This window comes from Callorhinus ursinus, unplaced genomic scaffold (genome assembly GCF_003265705.2).
Source record: "Callorhinus ursinus isolate GAN/ISIS: 27379988/994484 unplaced genomic scaffold, GSC_fseal_2.0 scaffold4, whole genome shotgun sequence".
Taxonomy (NCBI): Eukaryota; Metazoa; Chordata; class Mammalia; order Carnivora; family Otariidae; genus Callorhinus; species Callorhinus ursinus.
The window spans coordinates 26,428,373-26,455,974 of record NW_027397066.1 but is presented as its reverse complement, the minus strand read 5'-3'; the positions used below and the strand labels follow the sequence as shown (position 1 = coordinate 26,455,974).

The 27,602-nt window shown below is 34.9% G+C and overlaps 1 pseudogene; it reads left to right on the top strand.

The window, feature by feature from the left end:
• Positions 1 to 17,516: 17,516 nt before the first annotated feature.
• The window catches only part of LOC112835463 (fibroblast growth factor receptor 1 pseudogene), a 67,619-nt pseudogene continuing 57,533 nt past the window's right edge, over positions 17,517 to 27,602 (top strand).

Below are 27,602 nucleotides of genomic sequence, written 5' to 3'. Positions count from 1 at the left end.
CTATTCTGGAGAAAGTTCCGTGTGCATTTGAGAAGAATGAGTATTCTGTTGTTTTATGGTGGAATGTTCTGTGAAGTCCATCTGGTCCAATGTGTCCTTCAAAGCCCTTGTTTCTTTGTTGGTCTTCTGTTTAGATGATCTGTCTATTGCTGAGAGTGGAGTGTTAAAGTCTCCTACAATTAGTGTATTATTATCAATATGTCTCCTTATTTTGGTTAACAGTTGGTTTATGTAGTTGGCTGCTCCCATGTTGGGGGCATAGATATTTACAACTGTTAGATCTTCTTTTTGGATATACCCTTTAAGAATGATATAGTGCCCCTCTGTATCTCATACTATACAGTTTTTAGCTTAAAATCTAATTTGTCTGATATGAGAATTGCTACCCCAGCTCTCTTTTGAGGTCTGTTGGCATGAAAAATGGTCCTCTATCCCCTCACTTTCTGTCTGGATGTATCTTTAGCTTCAGAATGAGTCTTTTGTAGACAGTATATGGATGGGTCTTATCTTTTTATCCAATCTGCAACCCTGTGCCATTTCATGGGAGAATTTAGGTTGTTCATGTTGAGAGTGACTATTGAAAGATAAGATTTTAGTGCCACCATGTTGCCTGTGAAGCCCTGTTTCTATAGGTTGTCTCTGTAAATTTCTGGTCTATATTACTCTTGGGGTCTTTCTTCTTTTATAGAACCCCCTTTAATATTTCTTGCAGGGCCGCCTTGGTGGTCACATAGTCTTTCAGTTTCTGTTGGTCCTGGAAGCTCCTTGTCTCTCCATTCATTCTGAATGACAGCCTTGCTGGGCAAAGTATCCTTGGTTGCATAGTCTTCTCATTTAGTACCCTGAATATTTCTTGCCAGCCCTTTCTGGCTTGCCAGGTCTCTGTGGTTAGGTCTGACGTTATTCTGATGTTCCTCTCTCTTTACATAAGAAATCTCTCCCCCCTAGCTGCTTTCAGGATTGCTTCCTTGGTTCTAAGATTTGTGAGTTTTACTATTATATGTTAGGGCATTGATCTCATCATTCTTGGGAGGGGTCCTCTCTGCCTCTTGGACACCAATTCTTGTTTCCTTTCCCAGATTAGGGATGTTCTCAGCTACAGTTTGCTCAAATATATCTTCTAGTCTTCTCTCTCTCCCCACCCCCTCAGGGATCCCAGTAATTCTGACATTGGAATTTTTCATGGAGTCATTAATCTCTCTCAGTCTGGTCTCTTGGACTTTTAGGTGTTTATTCCAGGCCTCCGTGGCTTCCTTCTTTTCCATCATCTTATCTTCTAGCTCACTAATTCTTTCTTCTGCCTCATTTACACCGGCTGTCAGGGTATCCAGTTTAGACTGCATCTCATTCATAGCATTTTTACTTTTTTATTTTATTTTATTTTATTATGTTATCATTCATAGCATTTTTAAGTTCGGCTTGATTAGCTCTCATTTCTGCCCTTACAGATTCTATATTGTCACTAATATTTTTCTCAAGCCTAGATATTGACTTCATAATTGCTACTCGGAAGTCCATCTCTGATGACTTGTTATACCCATATCCATTAGGTCTGTGGCAGAGGCCATAGTCTCCAATTCTGTTCTTTGTTAGGAGTTCCTCCTCTTAGTCCTTCTCTTGAGGGGTGGTTAGGGGAATGTACAGAGTCCAAAGTATTAACCACAATCCAAGCAAGAGCACCCATTTTATAGGGACCCTATGGATGTTGTCATCTTGTTCTTCCAGCCTGTCTTCTGGGGGAGGGGCCTGCCACACTGTTACTCAGGCAACCCCGCTTCAGCAGAGTTGCCCTGCCCTCTGTGGGGGGATGTGATGGGCTCAGTAGAAACTGGTTTTTTGAGCTTTTTTTCTCTGTTGTCTTCCCGCATCTCTTCTGTCTCTTCTGAGAGTCAGATCAGAAATGACCCCACCCAGACCTCTGCCTCAGAGCAAAGAAATCATAGTCTGCTCTTCACTGAGCTCTCCAGGACAGAGGGTCTCCTTTTCTTTCTGCACTGCTAAAAATTGCAGCCTCCCATGGTGGTGCGCCCCATAGCAACTCTCTCAGAAGTTGATCCCAGGGCTGGGGCGTGTCTCTGCCCTTTGTGCTTCTAAAACCATGAGCCGCCCTAGGTTCATGTGCATGCACCCGTAGCTCCTGGATCTTGTCTGGAGGCTGCACTAAGTCCTTTACCTTCCACTACCAGTCTGCAAGTCTGTGCCTGGTTACCAGCGCAGGACATTTTTTTGCTCTGGTGTTATATCACCTCCCCGGCACCAGCTTATGGCGGCTCCCTCCCCCTTGTTTATCTTCTGATATCTGCCTGCAAAATCACGACTCCAACTTTCATACCTCGTGACCATTAGAGATTTTCTGCTTGTAGAGATACAGATATATATTCTTACATCTCAGTCTGATTTCATGGGTGTTCAGAATGATTTTGTAAATATCAACTAAATTCAGGGGACCAGTTGAAATAGGGTCCCCTACCCCTCCACCATCTTGCCTCTCCCTGTCAATGCTCAATCTTGTATAAATCAGCCAAATCTTATATACTTCCTGTCAAACAAAAAAGAACATCGTTTATGAAGCAGATAAAGCTATTTATATTATAGCATGAAATAACATAAATACATTGAAAATAATGAAAATATTACTGATAGGAATTAAATCATGATTAACAAATCTAACATAGTAATAAGTTTTATTAACATAAGTATTGTTCCTTAATACTAAATTTCCAAAAAAATTATAATATATATCTAAGTTTATAAGGTATCTATGAAATAATAATTAGGATATAAGGCATGTTATTACTTTAGTAGTAATTACTTTAGACATGAGTGTGTTGATGTCTGGTATTCTGCTTTAAAAATGTTTAAGGATCAGTGATAAAAATTCAGTTAGAACTCCATTAATTTCATGAAAATCATGATCAAATTCTATATATTAATTAAAGAAAGATGGTCAATACTATTTTATTTTTATATTTATTTTAGAGAGAGAGAAAGAGAGATGAGCAAGGGGAGGAGAAGAAGGACAGGGAAAGAGAGAGAGACTCTCTCAAGCAGACTCCACTCTGAGCATGTAGCCAGACACAGGGCTTGATCTCATGACCCTGAGCTGAAATCAAGAGTTGGATGCTTAACGGACTGAGCTCCTGGGAGCCCCAAGGCCTATATACTATTTGAAATGAATAGCTTTAGCAAATAGCATTTGATTTATAGTTTTGTTATTAGAACTTAGAATATAGTAAACATTTAGAAATAAAATGGGATTATATTGTAATTGGAATAAATATTTCATAATTTGATTTGGGTAAATAGATTGTAAGTACATTTGTAAATATTGAACATATTACATATGAAAGAAAATGTATAAAATCTTTGACTCCTATCCAATATAACTAAAAAAGATAGTTTTGAAAACATTCAGTTACATTTAATTGTGTCAGTGTCACAAACTTGAATTTCTTTTGCTTTTTGAAGGTACTTTCTATTTTGCACTTACAGCTGAGGAGAGAATTTCTTACGTTTAAATTTATGGAAAAAATAACACTTTAAAAAAATCAGTGCTTTCTTTGCTTTGCTCTTAAATTTTTCCATAAGGGCAATATATTCCTTGACAATATTTAGGAAATGGAAGATGTAAAATCTCCCACTGTCCATATTCTGTAGCAGATTGAATTTAACAGTATACAAAGTGAAGTTCCATTTCTAAAACCATGCTTATATAGAAAAGCCTCAGAGTGGTTTACTGTGCCTTGATTAACCATAAAAGGAGTCTTCTTTGAAAATAATATTTCCTATTGCCCTTTTGTTTGATTTCTTGGAAGTTTTTATATATGGAGTAATGTGCCACCATAAGATTGATGCCAGGTGAGAAGAATGTTTTTGTTTTGTAAAGCGAGAGAAATTTTGCAAAAGTGGAAGGAGGAGAAGAGTGCTAGTATACAATACAGATGTCGATTATCCGGAGTGATTTCTTTAAGATGGTTTGTACACTCTTATCTTTGGAAAATTTGTGTAGCTCCAGGGGTATGCCTACCTTTTTAAAGACCAATGTCTTAAGTAAACCTGTATTTAACTTGATAGTGGTAGGGCTTGCTTGTTTTTTTTTCTTGGTTGATATTTCATTAACTATTGAATGAGTTAACTTACATTGATTAACTGATTAGTTTAACTAATTCTATTTATTTTCAGAAAGTAGAAAGCAAGCTTGATCTGTATTTGACCATAGGACAAGGTAAATTGACATTGAAAAGAGAATGGCTAGAGCCTGAGGCAAATAAGATAAAGTAGCAGTATCTAGCACAACCACTGATGAGGTTAGCTATTTCCCATTTAACAGTTTATCAAACTACTCTTGGTTTTCTTAAATTCTCTTAAGGCTAGATGTCTTTTCTCTATGTGAGATAGGGAAGTAAAAGAAAGAACAAAATGGGCATGAAATGAATCAAAAAGTGTGCCGGAAGAGTATACTTCCTCAACACCTACAGTTTTAAAAATTTTTAAATGTCTTCACAAAATGAACAAATATTGGAGTCACCTGAAGATACAACCTTGAAACAGCCTTTTTATTGGAATAAAGATATTTTAAATCATATTCTGAATTCTTTGCTTAATTTGTCCACCATCCAGGGGTTAGATTGAACTATAGGAAGTAAGTCCTAAAATCTAGATTTACTAACAATTATCATCAAAATAAAAAAAAAATTAAGTCTTCTCAAAATGGCATATAATCTAGAAAAGGATATCTATTTTAAGTAGTCAGCAACTTTTGAAATAATATAGGAAGGTAAGAAATAATTTACTAAACATTGTCATATGTTTATATACATACATATTAATTAGAGAACATCTGTTACCAAAGACAGTTTTTATGAATCAAGAAAGGTTGTTTGCCTTGCTAATACAATGCACAAATATTATCCCCATGTTTTACCTTTAAAGATTGCTCAATCATGCCATTCAATTATTCATTTAAATATTTCTTGAATATTCTAAGTCTTTGAATATTTCTTAAATATTCTAAGTTCAAGGAACATAATTAATACACAATTTATAAGTTTCCTAGTTTTTTTGTACTCTGATTACCTTCACCTTTTTTCCCCTGTGATCTTTGCTAAGCTATTGATACTAAGTCAACATTTTAGAGATACCTTGTTTATGTGTGTACTACTGTTATTATTCCCTTATCTTAGATTAAAAATGTCAATGAACAGGGACTAAGTTTGCAATGTTTTACTAGTCTTTACACTGGGGACTGATGATAAGAAATAGAACAATAGAAACTTATCATATTTTATGCTTTTTTCAGCAGTGCTTTTTTTATCCTTAGTGTTGTGTACATAAAATGCATGACTTTATAATTGATAAAATGACTCATACTTTCTAAGGTGTGTGATGAAATATGCAATAACATTACCATACTGCAATTAATTTGGAAAACTGAAATTCTAGAACCAAAAACCTTGAGAAAACAATGTTACGTATCAATGACAAAAGTACTATAATTTATGGCATTATCGATATACTTTATAAAAACTCTAGTTTCTGAAAATAAATATTCTGAGGGTAGGAAGAGGGGCTACTGGATCAATGACAGCAGAAATAAAATAACTCAAATGGCATCATATCATGTGTCATTCTCAAGAGGTCATAGTCCTCTCAGTTATACAGAAAGGATGTCTAGTTGAAACATTAGAACATGGACTTTTTCTGAAAGAAGGCAGAGAAAAGGTTTTGTCTGACCTTACATTTAAAAGATAAGCTACCCATGGGGAAAAAATCCAGTTTTCTTGGCATATTTCTTAAATTTTGGCCAAGATTACTTAATTTTTACATTAAGGGATTGTATCACTTGCTTTCCAATAAACAGTTAAGGTGCCATGTTTTAAAAGCACATATTCATGGGGAAGTAACTCATATGAATAGTTGTACATTATTTATTAAGTACTTCAATTCTGGGGAGTTTTTTACACTTTTGTGTGGGACATTGATTTCTGAAATAGAGAAGAGTCTGCCAGTGGAAGAAGAAAATTCAGGTCCAGGGAGATGATGGACAAAAATCATACCTTGCCAATTTATTGAAATTGCACACAAAGGTCTCATAATAATGAAAAGCAGAGGAGCCCTTGATCAGGATGTGTAAATGGAAGGGGGAGGAAAAAAGACATTGCACAATTTATTAATGGCATAAGCTCTGTCTTTGTTTAATTTTGGTATATTTTTAGGGAACATTAGCCACATTTTAAAATATTAGTGACATAAACCACAACAGTAATCTGTCTACACCAATGACATTAATTTTATAACTTAATTAAGTTGTGTATATATAATTTATCAATTGATATTGTATTTATTATAAAATAAAATTATATATAATTAATATATGATTTGTTACATATTATGTATAATACCTTCATTAATAAAAATATTAATATATATTTATTTCTTGAACCTGAAAATCTTACATATACTTTAGGCAAAATCACAGATTCACTAAGTATTTAATGCTCTAAATTTCCTTCTAAATATTTATTTAGGTGCATCCCACAAACCTGGATATGTTTTGTTTGTCATTTATTTTTATTTTTTTCTAATATCTATTGTCACTTCTTCTTTTGCCCATTTGATATTTAGAAGTATAGTATGTAGTGTCCAATTATTTTGAGATAGGATAAGATGTTCTAGACCTCTTTCTGTTATTGATGTTTAACTGAACTCTATTGTGATATGGGAAACACTTCATAAGATTGTAATTCTTCAATATTGGTTGAAACTAACACCATTTGCATCACAGTACAGGATATATTTTAGTGATGTTCCATGTGAACTTGAAAGAATACATTTTCTGTTGTTTAAGTCAGTGTAGTCTATCAATGTCATTTAGCTTGTTAGTTGTTAGTGTTGTTCAATGCTTCAGTGTTCTTACTAATTCTCTGCCTACTTTTCTTTTCCCTACAAATAATGAGAGGTCTAGTGAATTATCTACCATGATTATAGATTTGTCTACATTTCCTTTCAGTTATTTCCTGTTCTTATACTTGTGTTCTGGGGCTCTGTATTAATTTAGATTTTTATGCTCCCTTGTGAATGCTTTACTTTTTTTTTTTGCTTTATTTATTAATATGTAATAACATTCCATATCTTTAGTAATATTCCTTTTTCTGAAGTCTGTTTTTCCTAAGGTTTGTTTATATAGTTAATTTCACTTTCTCTTGATTCGGGTTAGTGTGTTATATTTTTTTCCCACGTTTTTTAAGCCTATCTGTCAATACATCATGACCAGACAGGTTTATCCTAGGATTACAAGGTTGGTTCAGCATTCAAAAACCAAGCATTGATTGGCCATATTAAGAGACTAAAGAAGAATACTATATCATTTCATTAGTTACATAAAAGAGTTTAACAGAATTCAACATCAAATTAAATAAAATCTCTCATTAAACCAAAAAAAATTCATCAAATAACCTACAACCAACATCTTACTTAGTAGTGAAAGACTGAATTCTTTCCTCCCCAAATAGGGAGACACTAAAGAAATAACCTTGCCCACCCTACCTAAACAACATTATACCTCTTATTATCTTATAATAACTTCAACTCTCAATGGAATGAATTTAGATTCCATTTAATTTTATTTCACACTTTTCCCATCAAGATTACATTTAAGCAAAAATAATTGTATTTTTATCTGTAATTTTTTCCATATTCTCATTTTTTATTTCCTCTCTACAAACAAAATATACATTCTCATGGAAGAATTTATCTAAAATATGAATTTAGCTTAAATTTCCATTCTATTATTTGATGCAGGTTATTTACAAGGACTTTTACCATTCTAGAAACATTATCACAGAGGCTTCTCTTTTTCGGAACATAGTCATCCTTCAAGGTTTTACTTAGGTATCATCTCCAGAAGGAAAACTTCTATTGATTACTGTTTTAGGTCTCTACCTTGTGGAGGGAGAGAAAGATGGTTTGGTGGAAAGGATGTTTATTAGGGAAACAAAACTTCTGGAAGGCAGGAGAAGGAAACAAGATTGGCCAGAGAAGAGAAACTGAGTTTCAATGTTCCTTTGGTCCAACCCATGGGGCGCTCTAGAGCTAAAATTGCTATTAAACTGTGTTGATCCAAAGCTTGTGGGTTGTTATACTCCCTATATTATCTTATTTATGCAATATTCTTAAAAAGCAAGACAATTGGGCAGAAAACATATCAGTGGTTGCCAGATGATTCAGGTGGGAGTGAGATAGATTGACTACAAAGGAGACTGACTATAAAGACACACTTCATAACTTTTTATAGTGATGGAAATCTTCTATATCTTGATTGTGTGATAGTTATGGACTATATGTGTCTGCAATAATTCATCAAATCGTGTATCTAAATAAAACTCATTTTGTGATATCTAAATTATTCCTTAAACATGGAAAAATAAAATAGAGCAGAATTTTAGTGATAAGATTAAAATTAATAAATATCTGTCATGCCTAGTAAGTATTAAAGAAGGGAAATTCATATATATGAAAATAATAATCAATAAATATATATGAAATTGATTTTTTTGAAAGATTTTATTTATTTATTTAAATGACAGAGAGAGAGACACACCAAGAGAGGAAACACAAGTAGGGGAAGTGGGAGAGGGAGAAGCAGGCTTCCCGCGGAGCAGGGAGCCTGATGTGGGGCTCGATCCCAGGATCCTGGGATCATGACCTGGGCCGAAGGCAGTCGCTTAACCAACTGAGCCACCTAGGCACCCCTGAAATTGCTTTTTTAACATGAATCACATATATATGAAAATTCCTTAAAATATGTTGTCAAAAGTATGTGTGGATGTTTTTGTGTGTGTGTATATTTGTGTAACATTACAACAATATTACATACTATCAAAGATGGAGGCAGGAAAAATAAAATATGAATAAACTAATAATAATAGATAAAATACAAATTGTCAAAGAAAAGCTTCCCCTAAATACTTTACTGATGATTCATTTTTAGATAAGCAATACCTTCTATGATCCTGTTTCTTAGACTTTAATGTATGTCCATATTTCCCTGGTCATCTTGCAAAATGTAGTTGCTAAATGAATATAGCTTGGGTGGGGTCTGCGAGTTTGCATTTTGTTGAGCTCCCAAAAATCTCCAATGTTGCTTGTGATTGAATCTCTTTCAAGTAAGGCCCTATGATATGTTAACTGTTTCACATGTAGAGAATAAGTTTTCTAAATAAAACTAGAATTCAAAATCAGAATCTAGGAAAATTAACTCAACCAGTAAATTGCCAAAAAGTGTGTGCACATGAGCACGCACATACAGAAACATGGGAGGCTATTCATTAAACTACAAAAACAGTTATAAAAAGTAACAACAAGAAAAGTGTGACCTGCTTGAAGAAAACCAGTAGGTTATTGAAAGTGAAGTACAAAAACTTTCTTTTCTATATGTGATAAACTCAATATTGTTATATGGTTTCCTTTCCTCACCAAAATACATATATTTTATTCAAGTCTAATAGAAACCCCATGATTTCTCTTGTACTTAATAAAATTCTCCAAAAAGTCATCAGAAGGATAGACAATAAGGGAATTCCAAGTTAAAAACCTTTGAACACAGAAATTACAAAAATAGACAAATCAATGTACTGAGAAGAAAATCTAGACACAGGACTATAGAAGTAAAAAATTTTAAAGTGTCATTTTATCTCCATGGGAAGGAATGTTATGTTCAAGACATTGGTTTGTTATAAGTGACTAACTGTATTTTAAGAAAAAGAGTTTCACAAGGGCTGCCATGTATAAACTTGCACCAATTACTTGCTGTGTACCTCCAGAGTTACCATTCCATTATTACCTATGTGAACAGTTTTTCCACTGGGTATGCAATGTCCAAGGTGCCTTTGCCTACTGTATAAATTACGGTAAAGTAAATACCAATTAGTTTACAGAGTAAAGATTTATTTTTGTTAAGTAAAATCATAAAAGTACTGAGAACATTTGTTGGAGCAAATTCTCCATGTTCACCCCATCTTGGAAAATGGAGTAGGAACTTAAAAAAAGGAAGGAACCTCAAGCCAAGAAAAGTACCAGCAAGAAATATTCAAGTAAAGTCTATGATCTGAAAGACGCAAAAATAAGAAAAACTAATAATAATACAACCATACATTGATTAGATAAAGTCATATCAGGTTAATTTAAAAATCCTTACTCTGGTAGCTTCAAAGTATAGCATATAACCTTACAAGTTATATGGAGTTGAAGTGAGTGCACATTAGTAAATAGACTACATTTTAGCTCTTAGATTCATTCATGTGAGTTCCAGGAAATCTATGATGTCTGCTGAGTGATTATGTTAATTATTCTCCCCACATTACTTGCATACCAAAACTTACATCTTATAGGAAAAAAAAATGTTATGTGAGTCTGTATAGGTACCTATCTTGTGTCTATGAATCTGTGCAAAGTTTACCAAACAACTCTCCAAATCGGAGTCTTCTACAAATCACAGATTTGGGGTTTTTGTTTAATCTTCTTCATCTTTCCAAATTCCTATCTATATATGTTAAGTAACCCTATCTACGTGTGTTCATGTCCCTAGAAAATTATAGATAGTGGTTTATACCAAAGGCATCTTCCATGCCTAGCTGAGTTTTTCAATTTCATTTTTTTATTTCATATATTATCTGATTTGTAATGTTCCAATCATAAACTGACATTTGAGAACAATAGGAAAAAAGAACAAGGTAATGATGATTTCCTTTTGTGATCAGAAAAGAAGATGAAGCAATCCATTCCTCTTATTCCTTAAGAGTGGTTAGGAAAATGTATTAGTTATCTATTGCTGCTTAACAGATTCCCTAGGAACCTAGTATCCTAAAACAATGCATTTATTATCTCACACAATTCCTGTGGATCTTAGTGTCTTTGGCTCACAGTTCCTGAGATTACAGTTAATATGTGGACCAGAACTGCTATCTTCTTAAGGCTTACCTAGGGCTAGAATCTGCTTCCAAAGATGTTCACTCAAACACTTGGCAAGTTAGTGCTGGTTGTTTGGCAGGAGGCCAATAGTTCTTTGACATGTGACCTTTTCCATAGGGTGCTAGAGTGTGCTTATCGCATGACGTTTTGTTTCCCCCAGAGCTAGTGAACCAAGAGAGAGCAAGGTGGAAACGATGTCTTTTGCCATCTAGCCTTGGAAGGAACAGTCCATCATTTCTACAGGATCCTATTTGATACAAAAATGATTCTGATTCAGTTTGAAAGGGGGCTGAAACTGATACCAAGAGAAAGGAAATTGTTAAGGGCATTTAGAAATTGGCCATTCCACATACTTTCACTGATTGAAAAGCTTTAGTCTCTACACTGATTTTACCCCTTAAAAAAAAAAATTAACTGCATGAACAATGCAGATATTGGAAATATCCATTACTGTAAAATGAAGTAAATAAAAAACTGATTTGAAAAACTGGTTTGTGAGGCTCTTTAACTATTACCAATATTTCATGTCAAAATATTTCAGATTGTCTTAATACCATACTGCCATTAACCATTTTCGCCATAAACCTTTTTATTTGCTAATGCAATGTATTCAAAAGGTCAACAAAAGTGGCATAGTAAAAAGACAAAAGGAAATACTAACAAAAAACTATACATTTCTACTCTGAATGGGAATATTTATACTTAGGATACCTGATAAATAATGCAAAGCCATAAACTTAAGGAATACATCATGGCCATTTCTTTTCTTATGATAGCTCATGAAATGGAGTAGTACAAATGAAAATAATAGAATGAGAATTAGAGTGTAAAAAATTGGATACTTGAGAGCTTCCTGCCCTAATTGCAAATTATTTCAATATGTGAAAATTATTTCTCTTTCAAAATTTCACCTGTTAAAGACTATAAAGTCTTTACAAATTTTCAGAATTTGTTGAGTTACTTGAGATTTTTAGTTTAGAAAAATAGAAGGTAAAGATGATTTAAGCATTACCTTTGTAAGATGTTTTACAATTTGTTTCTTTCTCCATATCAGATTGAATAAAACATTGTCACTCAACACATTTTGAGTTACCCTCAGCTATAGCACTGCCTTAAATGCTCAGATTTCCAACTGTGTTAAAGTTATTAGTACTGAAAACATATCTATGAAAATAGTGCTAAAATTTCCTTTGATAAGGGTGTCTTAAAATAGAACAGAATGTCATCTGTTTGGGATAGTTTGAATGAATCCAACTTTAAAGTTAGATGATAGGGTTATATGACCTCTCAGTTTCTGCTAACCCTATGATTTCATGAGAAAATAAGGGTTTTCAGCTTTCCAGCTTCCCCACTATAAATCTTATTCAAACCAAACTGACAGATTTGAATGTTATCCAGGATGATAAAAGATTCTCATGGTTAACTTTAAGTCCCAACACTTTAATATTTTCACTAATGATTCTCAGCAGGAAATAGAAATTTTGCTCATTAAAGTTATGTAAGATAATAATCAAATATTATTATTATTATTCTGTAGTTCTTATATTTAAGGTTCAACAACTTCATGAATTCACAAAATGTGAGAATTTTAGGGCTATGCTTTTCAAATTGTGTTTGAAAATCCCTAGTTTTAAGCTATTCACGATGTAAATGGCCAAGGAAAGAAGAATAACTAAACTAATCTTTAGAAGAGTACTTTCCAATATATAGAGCACATCCTGTTGATAATACATAAAGCAATTTTTCATGAAATCTCTTTTAATATATAATAATAATAAAGTATTGGCCGATTTTTACTGGTGAGAATGAGAGTTAATAGGTTACAAAGTGAATTAACTTATATAAAATATTAAATGATAATTGGAACAGTTGTATGTGAATATGGAACATAAAAATACTTGAGTTCACAAATACAGCTTTAAGACTTAGCTATTAGAGTGCAGAAGTTTTTCTTTGAACATTTAATGACATGCTTACCCAAATATGGAACCATAGAACTCCAGGAAAAAAATAGGTTGGTTCCATTAAATTAATCCTAAATTCTTTCAAAACAAGATCTAAGTCAGAGTGTGAAGTGAATCTCTTCAGTACCCACTATCAGATGTCAACACATTCCCCTCTTCCTCAGGTCACTCTTGGTCCTTGCTCATCAGTGATTTTGTAATAATTAAACTCTGACATTAGGATGGCGTGTGGGTGGAGTAGTCTAGCTGTTGGAGTAGGTTCCCACAGACTGGTTTGCATGGAATATGTGCCCTGAGATAGCCCAGTTTTAAAGTTAGTAAAAATTCTTGAAGAGAGACTTATAAATTCAGAAGTTAAATATATCAATATGCAAATACCAAGTTAATTATAGGATCAAAAAGAAGTGTTGAAGAGAGAGAGAGAAACTCAGATGAAAGTGATTCTCCTTGGAAACAAGAGTACAGTTTGATAATTCTAATAGATTTTTGTGCATCAGGTCCATTCATGAGCAATCTTGTACCTCCTAAATGTGTAAGGCTCATGATTTATAGGCAAAGCATGTGGAGGCCTCAAGTGGCAAGTTTCCATTACTTGTTTGGAGCCTGACATACAGCAATTTTCATTCATTCAAAAGCAGATTTGGATTTGGTGCTATGTTCCTGGCATTTTGCTAAGTCCAAAGATTTAATTGAGGGAGAACTTATCCTTATGGAAATTTGGAGAATAATGACTAATACATAACTAAATAGAAAATTACAATAAGGTTGGCAAATACCATGATCTGGATAAACATAGCATGATATTGGAGGCATAAAAAAGCAACTAATTAAAAAAAGCAACAAATATATTGTGTTTGTTTTTTGTTAAAAATATTTTAAAGTACAGAAAGAATACACTGAATAACAAACATTATCCAGAATCCTAATTAAAAAATCCTAGATTTATATAATATTTTTTTCAAATTTCTTTAGACATTTTCTTTTTTATAAAATAAATTAAAATGTGTGGAAAAACCAAAAGTCCCCTTTGAATTAGATAGGCTTATACAAAACACTTCCACTAATTCTGCTTTAATGGCTACGGTGAAAACCACGAAGGGTCATCTAGCTCTACAGGTAAGGATATCAGTTGCCAATGTGATTGCCTACCATTGTCACTTGCTTCAGGGATTGCCTTACCTTTGGACAGATTTTATCAAGAGTCAGTCTCCTCTTAGGGTGGCTCATATCCAGTGACTGATGGAAGTGGACTTATAAGGCTGAAACATTTTGAACCAACACAATACAACTCTGATGGACCATTTTAGCTCCAGAGTTTCCTGCCTTGCAGCTGAGGCAGTCATCAAGCCAGCATTGTAGATCATCGTTTTCCTTGGCCCCATCATGCTTCCTTCCCTTCTTCTAAAGTATTGATTCCAACTAATCCCTTAAATAATATTCAGGCCAATAAACTCCATCTCAATGTCTGAATCTTCCAAGAAACAACTTGTGGCAGTGGTCAACAAGGTATTTCCTGTGAAATCACAACACTTAAGTGGAGACTTGAAGGATTACCATGTGTTTGTCACAAAGAAACATGTGTAATTGTATTTCCAAGAATAGATTCTAAATCTAAATCTAAACATCCTGCAACTGAGAAGAAAATAAGCATGTAAATTAAAGTTGTATTTTTTGTTAGACGTTAGTATGGAAATGAATTTTGTGGTTGTAGGCAGGAGAAAAAAAATGAGAATCCAAGAGAAATTATGAATGAAGAGTAGAATTATTTCACAAATAAAATAATGGGGAAGAACAAATAAAATAAAATTAAGCATGATGCAAACTTTATAAAATGTAGAGTTGATGAGGTGCCTTGTTCAGGGAAAGATGAATACAGTTTTTAACATGATGAATTTTGGGAGGTGAAATTTATCTAAATCAATGTCCCCCCACCAAAAAATATAAAAATGGAAATATAACTTAGTTCATAAGTAACAAAGCATTTGATTGGTCTATCCACTTAACATCTTTGTTGATTCTGTATTTCTCAATATAGAAGGATGAGTTTATTTGATATGGTCCCTGTCCTCTAAATGGGTACAGCATAGGATCAATGACAAATATCTTACACATAATCATATAAATAAATATACAACTGCAAAGTCCGAGATAGTCCCTGAGGACAAAAAACAGAATATTATGAAATGGAAGGGAGGGGGGGTTAATTCATACTGTGGATTTCAGAGAAGGCCTCTCCAGGTAAGGATACTATGTTAAAATTTGAAAAGATCAATAGAATTTAGCTTAACAAAAGACCAGGAGAAGAAGTTTCAGGAGAGGAAGTAGCATCTGCCTAGTGTAAATTGTGTCTAAAGGCTAGATTTTGTAGGACTTTGTTAACATTGGGATGTTATCCTAAGTGGCAATGGAGAGCCACAAAAAAGGAGAAAACAGGAAAGTAAGAGAGACACAAAAACTTAGGAGTTATTTATGTCCAGTTTATAATTAAAGCCATGGAAGTAGATGCTTTTTTGGGAGAAAGAATAGGTGAAGGAGAAAAAATTGAGCAAAATACAGAGACTTACACAATCTGAGAGATAGAGCCCAGAAAGTAGAAAAGGAATTTGTAAAGCCCAAAGGAAAATAGTCAAAAAAACATAGGAGACCAGAAGAGACACAGTAGTGTCAAATAATGCAGGAAGGATTGATATAGATTTCTAAATGACCATCAGATTATGAACTTCATTTTAAAATAAAGTCACAGTGGAGGAGTATTATAAAACTGAATTACAGGCAGCAGCTCTTTCTGCCTACGGGTCCTGTCGTTGTGCTTTAATAAGCCACCATTTTGCACCAAAGACATCTCAAGAATTCTTTACTGGCCATCGGCTCCAGACTCCATGCCACTGAAACTAACCTATATTCCAAAACCCCATCATATGGCATCCGAATGTGGGGATTTGAGTCTTTACATCTGGACTCTGAGCTTCAGTGCAAAATTGGTAAGTACTTTCTCTCCTCTTCCTTTACTCTTATTTCAGGGGCTCTTCAAGGAGTATGGTCTTATTGGATCTCTTTCATGCCAATTGCTCAGGCTGCAATCCTCTAGCCTGTGCCTACTCTATGGGGAGGAGAAAGTCAGCCTTTTGGCTGGAAGTTAGTACCTTGGTCAGAATTGTAATAAAACCCAGAACCTTGATGCCCTCTCTTTACTCCTGTCCTTATACAAAGTTGTCTGTCCTGGGCATGGGACAGCCACCTAAGTCACCAGGACAGCTGCCAATCTTGACTCCTGTGTGAGGTTTCCTCCTAGTTGACCTAATGTGATCCCCTCCACATCCCTGGTCTAGCCAGCCACTTCTGGCTACAGGAACTCTACTCAGAGCTGGCTGAACACAGTACCTGATTGAATTAAAACCCAACCTGGGACCATTTCCTGGGGAAGTTGGCTGTGAAGACCACATGTGTTGGAATGTCACTTAGAATCATGACAGATTTCCATCTTTACTGTTTTCTATCAATGTCGTCTACTAACTATTAAAGCTACAAAATTTAGTTTTTTCCCCTTGTAAAACTTTTCTTGTATTTTCCATGGGTTAAAATGGCAGGGTAGTATGCAACCTTCAGGGCATATGATGGCACAGCACGGGTGTTTTGGTCCATTCACCAGACACCCATGGGCAGCCTAGGATGCAATGAGGTAGGGGAGGGTTGTCGGCATCCCTCCTACAGGCCTGTTACAGCAGGAATGCCTTCATAGGAAGGCAGGATTGTGATCAATAGTGATGTCTTGCTTGAGGGACGCCTCCAGTCACTTTTGACACACAGGAACCTCTGACATATCCTGTGTGGGATGCCACCCGGGAGTCAGGGGGAATGGGGTAATGGACATTCTTTACTTCTCTGGAAGCATGGCTTCAGTAGGCTTCTCCTTTGGTTCCCAAAGACTTTCCCTTGGGTTGCCTTTTAACCCACTGGAAACAAATCAGATTGCAAAATTTAGGAAAGGACTGAGCTCCTGTAACACTACACAGTCTCAGTAGGATCTGTCCATTGGGTCTCTTCTGTAGGAAACAGAGCAGAATGTGTTTGCCCAAATGTGGCCACTAGTAAACCCCCTCATGAAATATTGGATGATAGTTATCTGAATAGGCTTCCTCTCAGTAAACCCAGGTTGCTGGAGGAAACACAGGCCCTCCTTAGCAAAGGGGACCCTCACCCTCTTTCTCTCTGTTTCTCCTAACAGATGTGGGGTCACTCATTTCCCAGGTTAATGGCTATAGCTGGAGCCAACTGTGGTTAGTCTACCTCAGGACAGGGACTTTAAGGAATATTCCCAAGCAGCTGCTGAAACTCCCTTTGTTTCAGGGAAGTTCCCTGCCTTCTCTGGCCTGACATGGACTGTCTAGTTCCCCTTGTTGGCGGGAAAACATGGTGTCTTATCCTCTGTTGAAGCTGATGAACTCTAAAACTGGAAACCCTTTCTCTGCCTTCTGGCAGCATTTTGCCTCTTTTGTCTCCCCCTCGCCCTTCTCCTGTTTCCGAACCACCTTTGGTGCAGCCCACATAACTGGCTTCTAGACCATCCTTAATGCCTCAGACACCATGACTTCTTCTCCCTTCACTGTCAAGGAGCAAGAAGATCACCCTCTGGACTTACCACTACCCACTCCAGATGAGACACCAGTGTCTCAGGTAAAAACTGACAATGGGGAGGATCCAGGTGAAACATAATTCAGTATTTGAACTAAGTTAAGTTTGTTGATTTAATTAAGATAGACTTGTCTTTAAGTTATTAGCAGTAAACATGAAACTTCTATCTAGGCTTATTAAAGGTCAAATAAGCTCATGTTATCTCTGTTGAAATTTGTTAGCAAAAAGATGACTGAAATGATGGTTAATTGTCTCTCATCAAAGTTTCATGGGTAATTGCTAAAAGAGTTTTCAAAGTCTTTGGTAACCTGAAACTTTGAAGTTTTGCTTGGATGATAAATGGAATGAAATTCATTGGACATCTAGGTCTTTTCCAAATAGTATAAAGTGCTAAGTCATTGATAACTGGACATAGGTTTGTGCTTTTGACTTCTTACTGCAAAGAAACGAAGGGTATTTGAATCTGTCGGTAAACATGACTTGTGCTTAATTAATTCATAAACTTTCCATCTAAAGATTTCTGGTGAAATAGTTCACAATTGGTTACTACTTAGTCTTCACTGGAGACTATGGTTTCTAAGAGTGCAAAATTCTGCTAAATGTAATTAAGACTGATGGAAATAAGGGAAACAAATGTGTATGTGGAGAAGTAGGAGATATGTAAGAAAGATATAAGGAATGGAAATGAATTGCTGTTGAAGGTGAAAGAAGGTAATTTTGTCCCATATGAGACTGGTTGTTTGGAAAGAAATGGCTTGGGGCAAATCTGAATGCAAAGGAAAGTTGTAGAAGGTTTATGAAGGGAAAATGGAATTTTAGGTGTGGTCAGGAAGACTAAGATTGAAATAAATGGATTTTAAAGTACATGGGTATAAAATTGAAAGTTTGCTTTCTCTCTGTTCAAAAAGACAAGTTTTCTTGAATTGTTGGTCTGCTCTTGATAAGGTAAACAGTTGTTTTCTCTTTGCCTGCCCAGAAAAACCAGTTTCTATGTTTTGCCTTTACCAGGTCATCAATATCCCTAATCTTATTTCTATGTGCTTTAAAACAAAGTTTTAACAAAGTTCCTCAAGATTTAAATCATGAACAAAGTCTCCTTGACTAATTAGGCTTGTTTGGTATGTTACATTCTCATACAAGTTCATCATCACTCAATATTCTGGCTATTGAAGTGTTAATGTGTCATAGAATAACTGAGTTTCCTTGTCAGTTGTATTATAATGAACTCTCAACGTCCATTTCTGAGTATTTGTCATTTGTAATTATTCTTATTGTCTTGCAAAATGAGTTTCATCTTCAAGGAGGTTCATATAAAGGACTTTTAGGACAAAAACAGGTATTCAATATCTTTAAGATAAAAAATGAAGTGAGTAAGAATTTCTAGAACTAACTAAAGCTCCACTCAAACTAAATAAGAAATAGTAACATGGGACTAAATGAACTAAAAAGACAAAGTTTTGTAACTCTTGGTTGAAACACTGCTGGTTCTCTAATGTTTACTCTTCTAGATTAAGGAAACCTTCTCTTAAGATATCTAGGACTTCCAGAAACATAAAGTATTTATTTGTAAACAAAGCATTTAACTTTTCTGTCTACCTGAACCCTCCAAAATTCAAAAGGTCTCAGTAATTATTCTTTCTTCCATGGCAATCATAGTCATTTGCATAAGTTCAATAAAAATGTGTTCTCCTTGTAAAAGGACATCATTAGAAACATGGGTTATTTTACCAAGGCTTTGACTGGAATGTCATGGTTGAGAAAGACAGGCATAGACTCAGATATGACCAAACAGCTTTAAGGAACTAAGGTTGACTTTATGAAACCTGGAGCCATAAAGCCCCTAGGAAATGTTGGCCTGATACCTTGCTTACCAAGTTCCCAGTAGCTTCATCAGGTGAGTAAAGAATGTCACTTCTGGCAGGTGCAGGAACCTCAAGATATATTAGGGATCTCGGGAAGAGGAATTCTGCCCATATCTACAGGTATTGCAGGCATGTCTGATGGCAAGTAATTGGCTTGGCTTCTGGCCTGGAGAGGCTACTAAAAGCTCAACCTAGAGATTCCTTATAAAAGTTCCAGCAAAGCAAATTCTAAAAGATCTATGTGATCACTCACTATTCTTGCTGAGCTTATGTAAATAATTAGGTCAAGTTTGTTAAAACCGGACTTGTTTTTTGAACAAATTAGTCTTGATTTGGTTACTTCTGATTAAAAATGAGGGTTATTTTAGAGAGAAAAGTTATGTTTCAATAATACATCTTTGTGGAGGTTAAATTCTAGATCTGATTGTCTTTAAATGTTTGTTGTTTACCTAAGCTAGACAACTTGAGGTAAACTTCAGGGAAATTGCACAATAGCACATATAGACAATCTTCTTACTCATTATTCTTTGGGGATAATAACAGGACCCCATGGGCACATGATTATTTAAACAACTGGAAAATGGGATTGATTCCCCCACAAGTATATAATTCAACTAGCACCTTGACCCACTCTGTGTGGCTGGGATGATGAAATCACTTTGGTCTTAGAAACCAAAGGCCACCAGTGGATGATGGAGGCTGACTTATTAAATACCAGGCTACACTTATAGATATTCCTGAAATAATACTAAAAACTTGTCAAACTTTAAACCCGGCTACCCTTATGCCTGGGCCTGACCATCGTACTTCCAAATTAGAACATGACTTACTGCTCAGAGATTATTGACCTTGTGTACTCTAGTCGACCAGATTTAAAAGATTCTCCTATTGAAAATACAGATGACAGTTGATTTACTGATGACAGTAGTTTCATGGAAAAAGTTATAAGAAACCTGGATATGCTATAGTGCTCACTTATGCTTTGCAATTGCCAAAGCCTTAAAAATTAATATTTATACTGACTCCAAATATGCTTTCCTAGTCCTACATGTCCATGGAGCAATTTGGAAGAAAAGGGGATTATTATCAAGCCATAACTCCACAATCAAATAGGGGCCTGAAATTATTACTCTTCTTCAGGCTGTACACCTACTGAAGGAGATAGCTGTAATTCACCTCAAAGGACATCAAATGATACGACCTTAGGAACCAATGAAGGTAATACAGAGTTTACACCAGGCTACTGATTTGGGTAAAAAGGCCATGGAGGCGACAAAAACTTTGCTAAGAAAAATTATCCTTAGATTTAGATTCCCTTGGTCCCTACAAAGTAACAAAAGACTGTCTTTTATTACACATTCAAAAGATGGCCCTCCAAAACTGAATAGCCTTTGATATCTTGCTGCAGTTAAAGGAGGCCCAGAATTAGATGACTGTCTCCTAACAGGACCCAATGGCTATACGGCTCTAACTTGTGTTCATGGCTTCCCCCCGGGTTAGATAGGCCACTGTATTCTGGGTTTTGCCTGGATGCATGGACACATTGTTAAAATCATTACCAACCCAGCCAACCTTCCAAATTTAAAACAATGGTGAACATGTTCTGTGTCTCATTCGTATGACCAACTAACATCCCTTTTTGTTCCCTCTTTGGAACTAGAGGGTGTTGTTTGGCACATGGAAGCTCTTAATAAGCACACAATCAAGGCCCTAAGTCATACTCCAAATAGCATTTCTCTACTAAATACTGAAGTAACACAAATACTTAAAGAAGTTTTACAAAATAGAACGGCATTAGATCATTTAACTGCTGCACAAGGTGGAATGTGTGCTGTCATAACAACAAAATGCTATGCATATGTTCCAGATGACCACAAAATATTTCTGGGTATGCGACAAATACACAAATTAACACTTTATTTTTTATTTTATTTTTTTAAAGATTTTATTTTTTATTTGACAGAGAGATAGAGAGCACAAGTAGGCAGAGTGGCACGCAGAGGGAGAGGGAGAAGCAGGCTCTCCGCCAAGCAGGGAGCCAGATGTGGGGCTCCATCCCAGGACTCCAGGATCATGACCTGAGCCAAAGGCAGCTGCTTAACCGACTGAGCCACCCAGGCGCCCCTCAAATTGGCACTTTAAACAATCCCTCTCTTTTCTTTAATGATTGATTAAATCATTTCCTCTAATGATTTCCTTACACTAATCATGATTTGCTGTTTTCTCCCATGTCTCCACCTGGTGTCAACACCTTCATTGCCATGACTTCAAGCCAACAGATGATCCTTTCCACTTGGGAAGATCTACACATGCAGCCTTCCTTGGATTCAGTGGCCTCTGCCTTTTGTAACTGTACCTATATAAGCCCCAACTGACCAATATTGACCTATAGGTAGGGACATCTCTATGCCCCTGTTCAGCAGGAAGACATTACAGAAGATGAGACCTTCCACCTTCAACAACCTTAAAGATTTAAGGGTCAAAATTGTTCAGGGGGAAATGATGAGGGAGCAGAATTCTGGCTGAAGACAAAGCGTAAGCTGACACTCTGCAACCTCCCCCCATCCCCACTCCTGGGTGAGACAAGTGTGACATTCTTCCAGGAATTTTCCAACTCTCTTAATGTTAATATCTTGCTAGAGGGGAAAACCAACATTAACTTGACAATGGCAAGGCCTCTGGTATCTTGTAGTCCTCCTTAGCATCTGAAAGTTCTTTTGAAACCTCCCTTTTTCATTATCTCCCCCACCCCCACCCCCACAGTATATAATAAGCACCCCCTTCACAACCCCAGGGCAGCAGCTCTTTCTGCCCATGGGTCCTATCCCCGTGCTTTAATAAACCACCATTTTGCACACACACAAAGAAAACACCAAAAAACTGAATTACAGGATTTTTCTTTCCTGCAAGATTTCCTGAACGTTTCTCTGTTGTTGTAAATTATTGATTATACATAACTATTCTTGCTCTCTTAAGGAAAAACTAAGTGTTGTTTTGTTTGTTTCTTTTTGTAATTGCTCAATCAAGGTGGTTGGGTTTCAAACTAGTTTTAAAATAGCAGTTTAAACTAGATTTTACAAAGTATTTTGGAACGCAGTTTCAAAAAATTTGAGGAAGGTTTTTCAAGATAGTTCAGGTTGTGTACTAGCTTAGCACCTTCATTTAATGAATTGCATTTAACTAATTGATTTCAATCAACAATGAAAATTTAGCATTATTTGGGGTGCCTGGGTGGCTCAGTTGGTTAAGCAGCTGACTTTAGATCAGGTCATGATCCTGGGGTCCTGGGATCCAGCCCTGCTTTGGGCTCCTTGCTCAGCAGGGAGCCTGCTTCTCCCTCTCCCTCTGCCTGCTGCTCCCCCTGCTCATGTTCTCTCTCTCTCTAATAAACAAACAAAAGTAAATAAAATAAATAAAATAAAAATAAAATTTAGCGTTATTCTAATGTAGAAAAAGGAGCTATATATAACATATATATAATATATGATACTTATTACATATATAATTTTAAAAATCTAAAGTATAACATATGATCATATAGCTACCCTAGACATGTAAATACTTATTCAGTGTTATTAAGTATGACATTATACATGTACTCTTTCTTATTTCCGACTTTCTGAAAAGTGATAATCTGGATGCTTCTTTTTGTATATTTGTTCAAAGCCAATTATAAAGCCAACTACCAACTCCACCATTAGCAAATTACTTGATTATTATTAAATATAAATATATTATTTAAAAAATATATATATTTTTAAATGGCTTACTTTCTTGTTTTATGTAATGAGGGGGAAAAATGAGAAACCTAAAGACTTTACCATTGCTTTTATCTTAGTTACAAAACTCATATCATAAAATCAATAGTAGCACTCGTGGGCATGTACTAAACTTAAACTCCAATTCTTCTCCTTTAGGCCTCCCAGTGCCACTGAGTCTTGCTATCAAACTGCAGTTTATATCTTCTGGCTCACAATATTTAGTCAGTAATTTAAATTCCATTAAGACCTCCAGGGATATTTTGAAAACATGGATCTTTGTAAAGGCTATTATTATGTGACATGTAACTGTACTACATCAAATTATTAAATTGTTTGCACTCTTCTATCAGTTTGAATAAGCCATCAATTTGATAATATGCTCACATATGTGTTAAATAAAAATGACAAATTGTGTGGGCAACAATATTCTCTACAAATTAAATACACTAACCAATAGAAATAATCCCCTATTGGGCGCCTGGGTGGCTCAGTTGGTTAAGCGACTGCCTTCGGCTCAGGTCATGATCCTGGAGTCTCGGGATGGAGTCCCGTGTTGGGCTCCTTGCTCAGAAGGAAATCTGCTTCTCTCTCTCCCGCTCCCCCTGCTTGTGTTCCCTCTCTCGCTGTGCCTCTCTGTCAAATAAATAAAATCTTTAAAAAAAAAAAAAAGAAAGAAATAGTCCCCTATCTCCACACCAGATACAATTCTTTCAGGCAGCTCTACGTGACAAGTCTCAGAAGATCCCTCTGCTGTCTATCCGTCTATCTATCTATCTATCATCTTCATCTTTTAGGCTCCCCCTAATATGTTCACTTTCTATCTTAATGCAAATCCAGTACCTTCAACATTAAAACTAAATATAACACTTTCACTTCTTATTGCTGAATTTTAACATATTTACTTATAGAAAATGTATCTTATGTGAAACCTCTGAACTATATAGGCTTAAGAATTTTTCTAATGGAACCTTCCTTTTTTTTTTCCTCTCCTATTTATTCATCTTCCATATTAAACTGTGTTTATGTTTCATCATTAATTATATCACATTGTTCTTTTTTCAAGAATCTCAGCAACTATTTCATTAAACGTTTCAATTTTTTTTTTTCAAATCTGTTGCAGAATCCCTTTGTCAAGTGGAGAGGGGGCAGAAATCAATCAAATTTTATCCTTCTTTAAACCATCATGTTTATTCCTTCTTGTCATAGTTAAATGTCTCAAAATAATAAATTACAAATGCTATTCCCATTTCCCCACAATTATTCCCTTTTAATCCCTCTATGTGATGGTTTGAAAACCAATAAAATTAAATGTTTACAGCAAGGAATCATCTTTTAATTTCTAAGTTCACTGGCATCATCTAAGTGTTTATTATGCATATTAATTGTACTTCATTTGGTTTATATTTCTCTCCCATTCACTTCCATATTTGGCTTCTGTTTCATGGGATTTCCCTAATTTTTTTTTCACACCAATCAAATTTCCAGTGTATGATTCAGTCTTTAAAATTCTCCCTCAACTCAGGTATTGACTGTAGTTTTGAAATAATTCAATATATTTTATTACCCAATCATAAAACATCTTTTATACCACAAGCATTATTTATGTTGTTCAATTGCTGAACCTCTTCTCCTATTCCCTATCTGAGAATTTAAGACCTTGGTAATCTCATTGTACTTCTCCTTCTCATTTTCTAGTTGAAGGCTTTTAAATGTCTCTTGTATACTATCTTATGGGGTTTTTATCTTAACCTCCACTTATCTTCCTGTGTTTGTATCATTAGTTTTCATTTCACCATGAATCTCTTGGGTACTAAGATGAAATTAACAGTTATATTTGACAAGATTATTTTTCTGATCAAATGTTGCCACAAAGTTACTCCTAATCTCTAACACAATGGCAGTCAGATTCAATATCCTGATCATCCTCCATTTCAATTCATAGATTTAATTCTTACTTCCTATTTCAGTTTTTAAAAAATCAATTATAAATGAGTATTAGAAAATACATAAAAACAGAATAGTAGAATATGTTACTCTATGTCCATCAACAGTCTTCAATAAGTAACATTTTGTCTACTTATTTCATATATGTGACTCATTTTCTGGCTGTGGGTTTTTGGTTTGTTTTTTGTGTTTTTATTTTCTGAAATATTTTAATAAAAATCTAAGACACCACATCATTACACATATTGTTACATCAGTAGGTATCAAATAAAGAGATTTTATTTTGTAATATTCACACCAATTTATATTTGTTGATTTCTATATCATCCACATATCTCATTTTTTTAAAAAATATATATACAACTTTATGATTGAATTTTCTTTTTATGAGCCTATGTTACTTATTTTATAATCTTCTTTTAAATTTGTTATTTTATATTTACTTCTTCTTTAAAATAAGGTACTTAGCTATTTAAATAAGTCAGTTTTATTTTCTACTTAAAAAAATAATTTTACATGTACTCAAATGATATTATTTATTAGCTGACCCTCAATAAATACACCACAAATATTTAGACAGTTGTATAGAACACTTGAAGACTTCTGATTGCAAGCAAGATGGAGTAACAGGGACCAGAATTACCCTACTCTGTGAAACTTTTAAAAATCTGAGTAAAATATATTAAACAATGTCATTCAGTCACTGGATATCAGAAAACATAAGGCAGGGGAATCCAATAAGGTGAACCCTAAGATTGCCCCAATTTACAGGCTGAATGGCAAGAGGGGAGCTTATAGAGACCTTGCCAATCTGCCTAAGTTGAAGAGATGGTATGGGAATCTGACAAGACCAAAGAGGCTAGAGATTGGAAAGAAGACTACTAGAGAAGGAGAACTGCACATACAGAGCTCAGAGATCTTCAGGAGGTTCCCCTAGAGTCTTTAGTTCAGCACTGTTTGGCACATTAGTAAGAGGAAACTACCTGAGAGCAGAGGGGGAAAAAAAAAACAAAACAGATTACAGGAAATAATTATCTGCGTTTTTACAGGACAACAATAATCTGTGTTCCCCATGATATGACCAATAGTATTACTTTGCCTGGGATTGTCTTGGTTTCTGAAGTGAAATCTCCATGGAAAACCATCCATTCCAGGAAAATTAGGACAGCTGATCAACAGTGGAAAACAAATTCCCATAACTTGAAGTATGCTGAGTTAGAAAATCAGATGTGTATCTTTTTAGTGGTAAAATATTAAATTAAAGGCTGTTCTGTTCTTGCCTAATAAAACTGAAAAGTTAGTTTTGAGGGGTCAAACTATTCCCAAGTAAATTAGAAAGTCAAGTGTATTTTTAAAAAAATACAAAACATCCAGCTGCTAACTAGGGATGATCTACAATGTCTGGGATCCAGTAAACAATTGCAAGCATGCAAAGGAGCAGGAAAATATGACACATAATAAAAGGAAAAAAAATCAACAGAAATGGACATGGAAATTACACAGATGATAAAATCAGAAGACAGGAGCATCAAAATGTTATTATAGCCATATTAAATCCAAAAGGAAAGAGGAAGGACAGCTTGGCAAGTATACACATAGAAGATACAAAGAAGACCCCCATTAAACTTCTACAAATAGAAACTATAGTGAAAGAAATGAAAATGCACAGAATAGAATCAAAAACAGATTAGATCTGTAGACAAAAAGTTTAGTGAACCTAACACATAGCAATAAAAATTATTCAAAGTGAAAAGAGAAAGAGACTGATAAAAAATGAACATAGCAGCAATGAGATGTAGGACAATTTTAGGAAACTTAATATTTGTATAATTGGAGTAGCTGAAGGAGAAGAGAGGGAAGAATAAAAACATATTGGAAGAAATAATGGCTAACATTTGTCCAAATAAAAGGTATAAACCCAGAACTTCAAAAAGCTCAAGATCCAAACATAATAAACTGAAGAAAAGTGCAGCAGTCATATCAAAATGATATTTCTTAAAATAAGGGATAAAGAGAAGTTTTAAAATTCTTCAAAAAATGATATATTACAAACAGGAAAAAAGATAAGATTGGTATCAAATTTCTCATTGGAAACAGTGTGAGGTAGAAAATGGAGAGGCACAGTTTTCAAGGAAAATTGAAAACAACAACAAAAAGAAACCAAAACTGTTAACCTAGAATTCTATACCCATGGAAAAAATTATGGTGAAGTAAACTTTTTCAAACATAAAGAGATAAAAAGAATCATCACTGATAAACCATGTAATACAGAGATATTAAAATAAGTGTTTTGGGGAATGGAAAAATGATATCAGATAAAAATCTGGACCTACAGAAAATGAAAAGCATTAAACTAGGTAAATACAAAAAACTTTTTTAAAAAGGTAGTTTATTACAACTTAACACCAAAAAACCCAAAAATTAGATTGAAAAATGGGCAGAGTACTTGAATACAGATTTTTAAAAAAGAT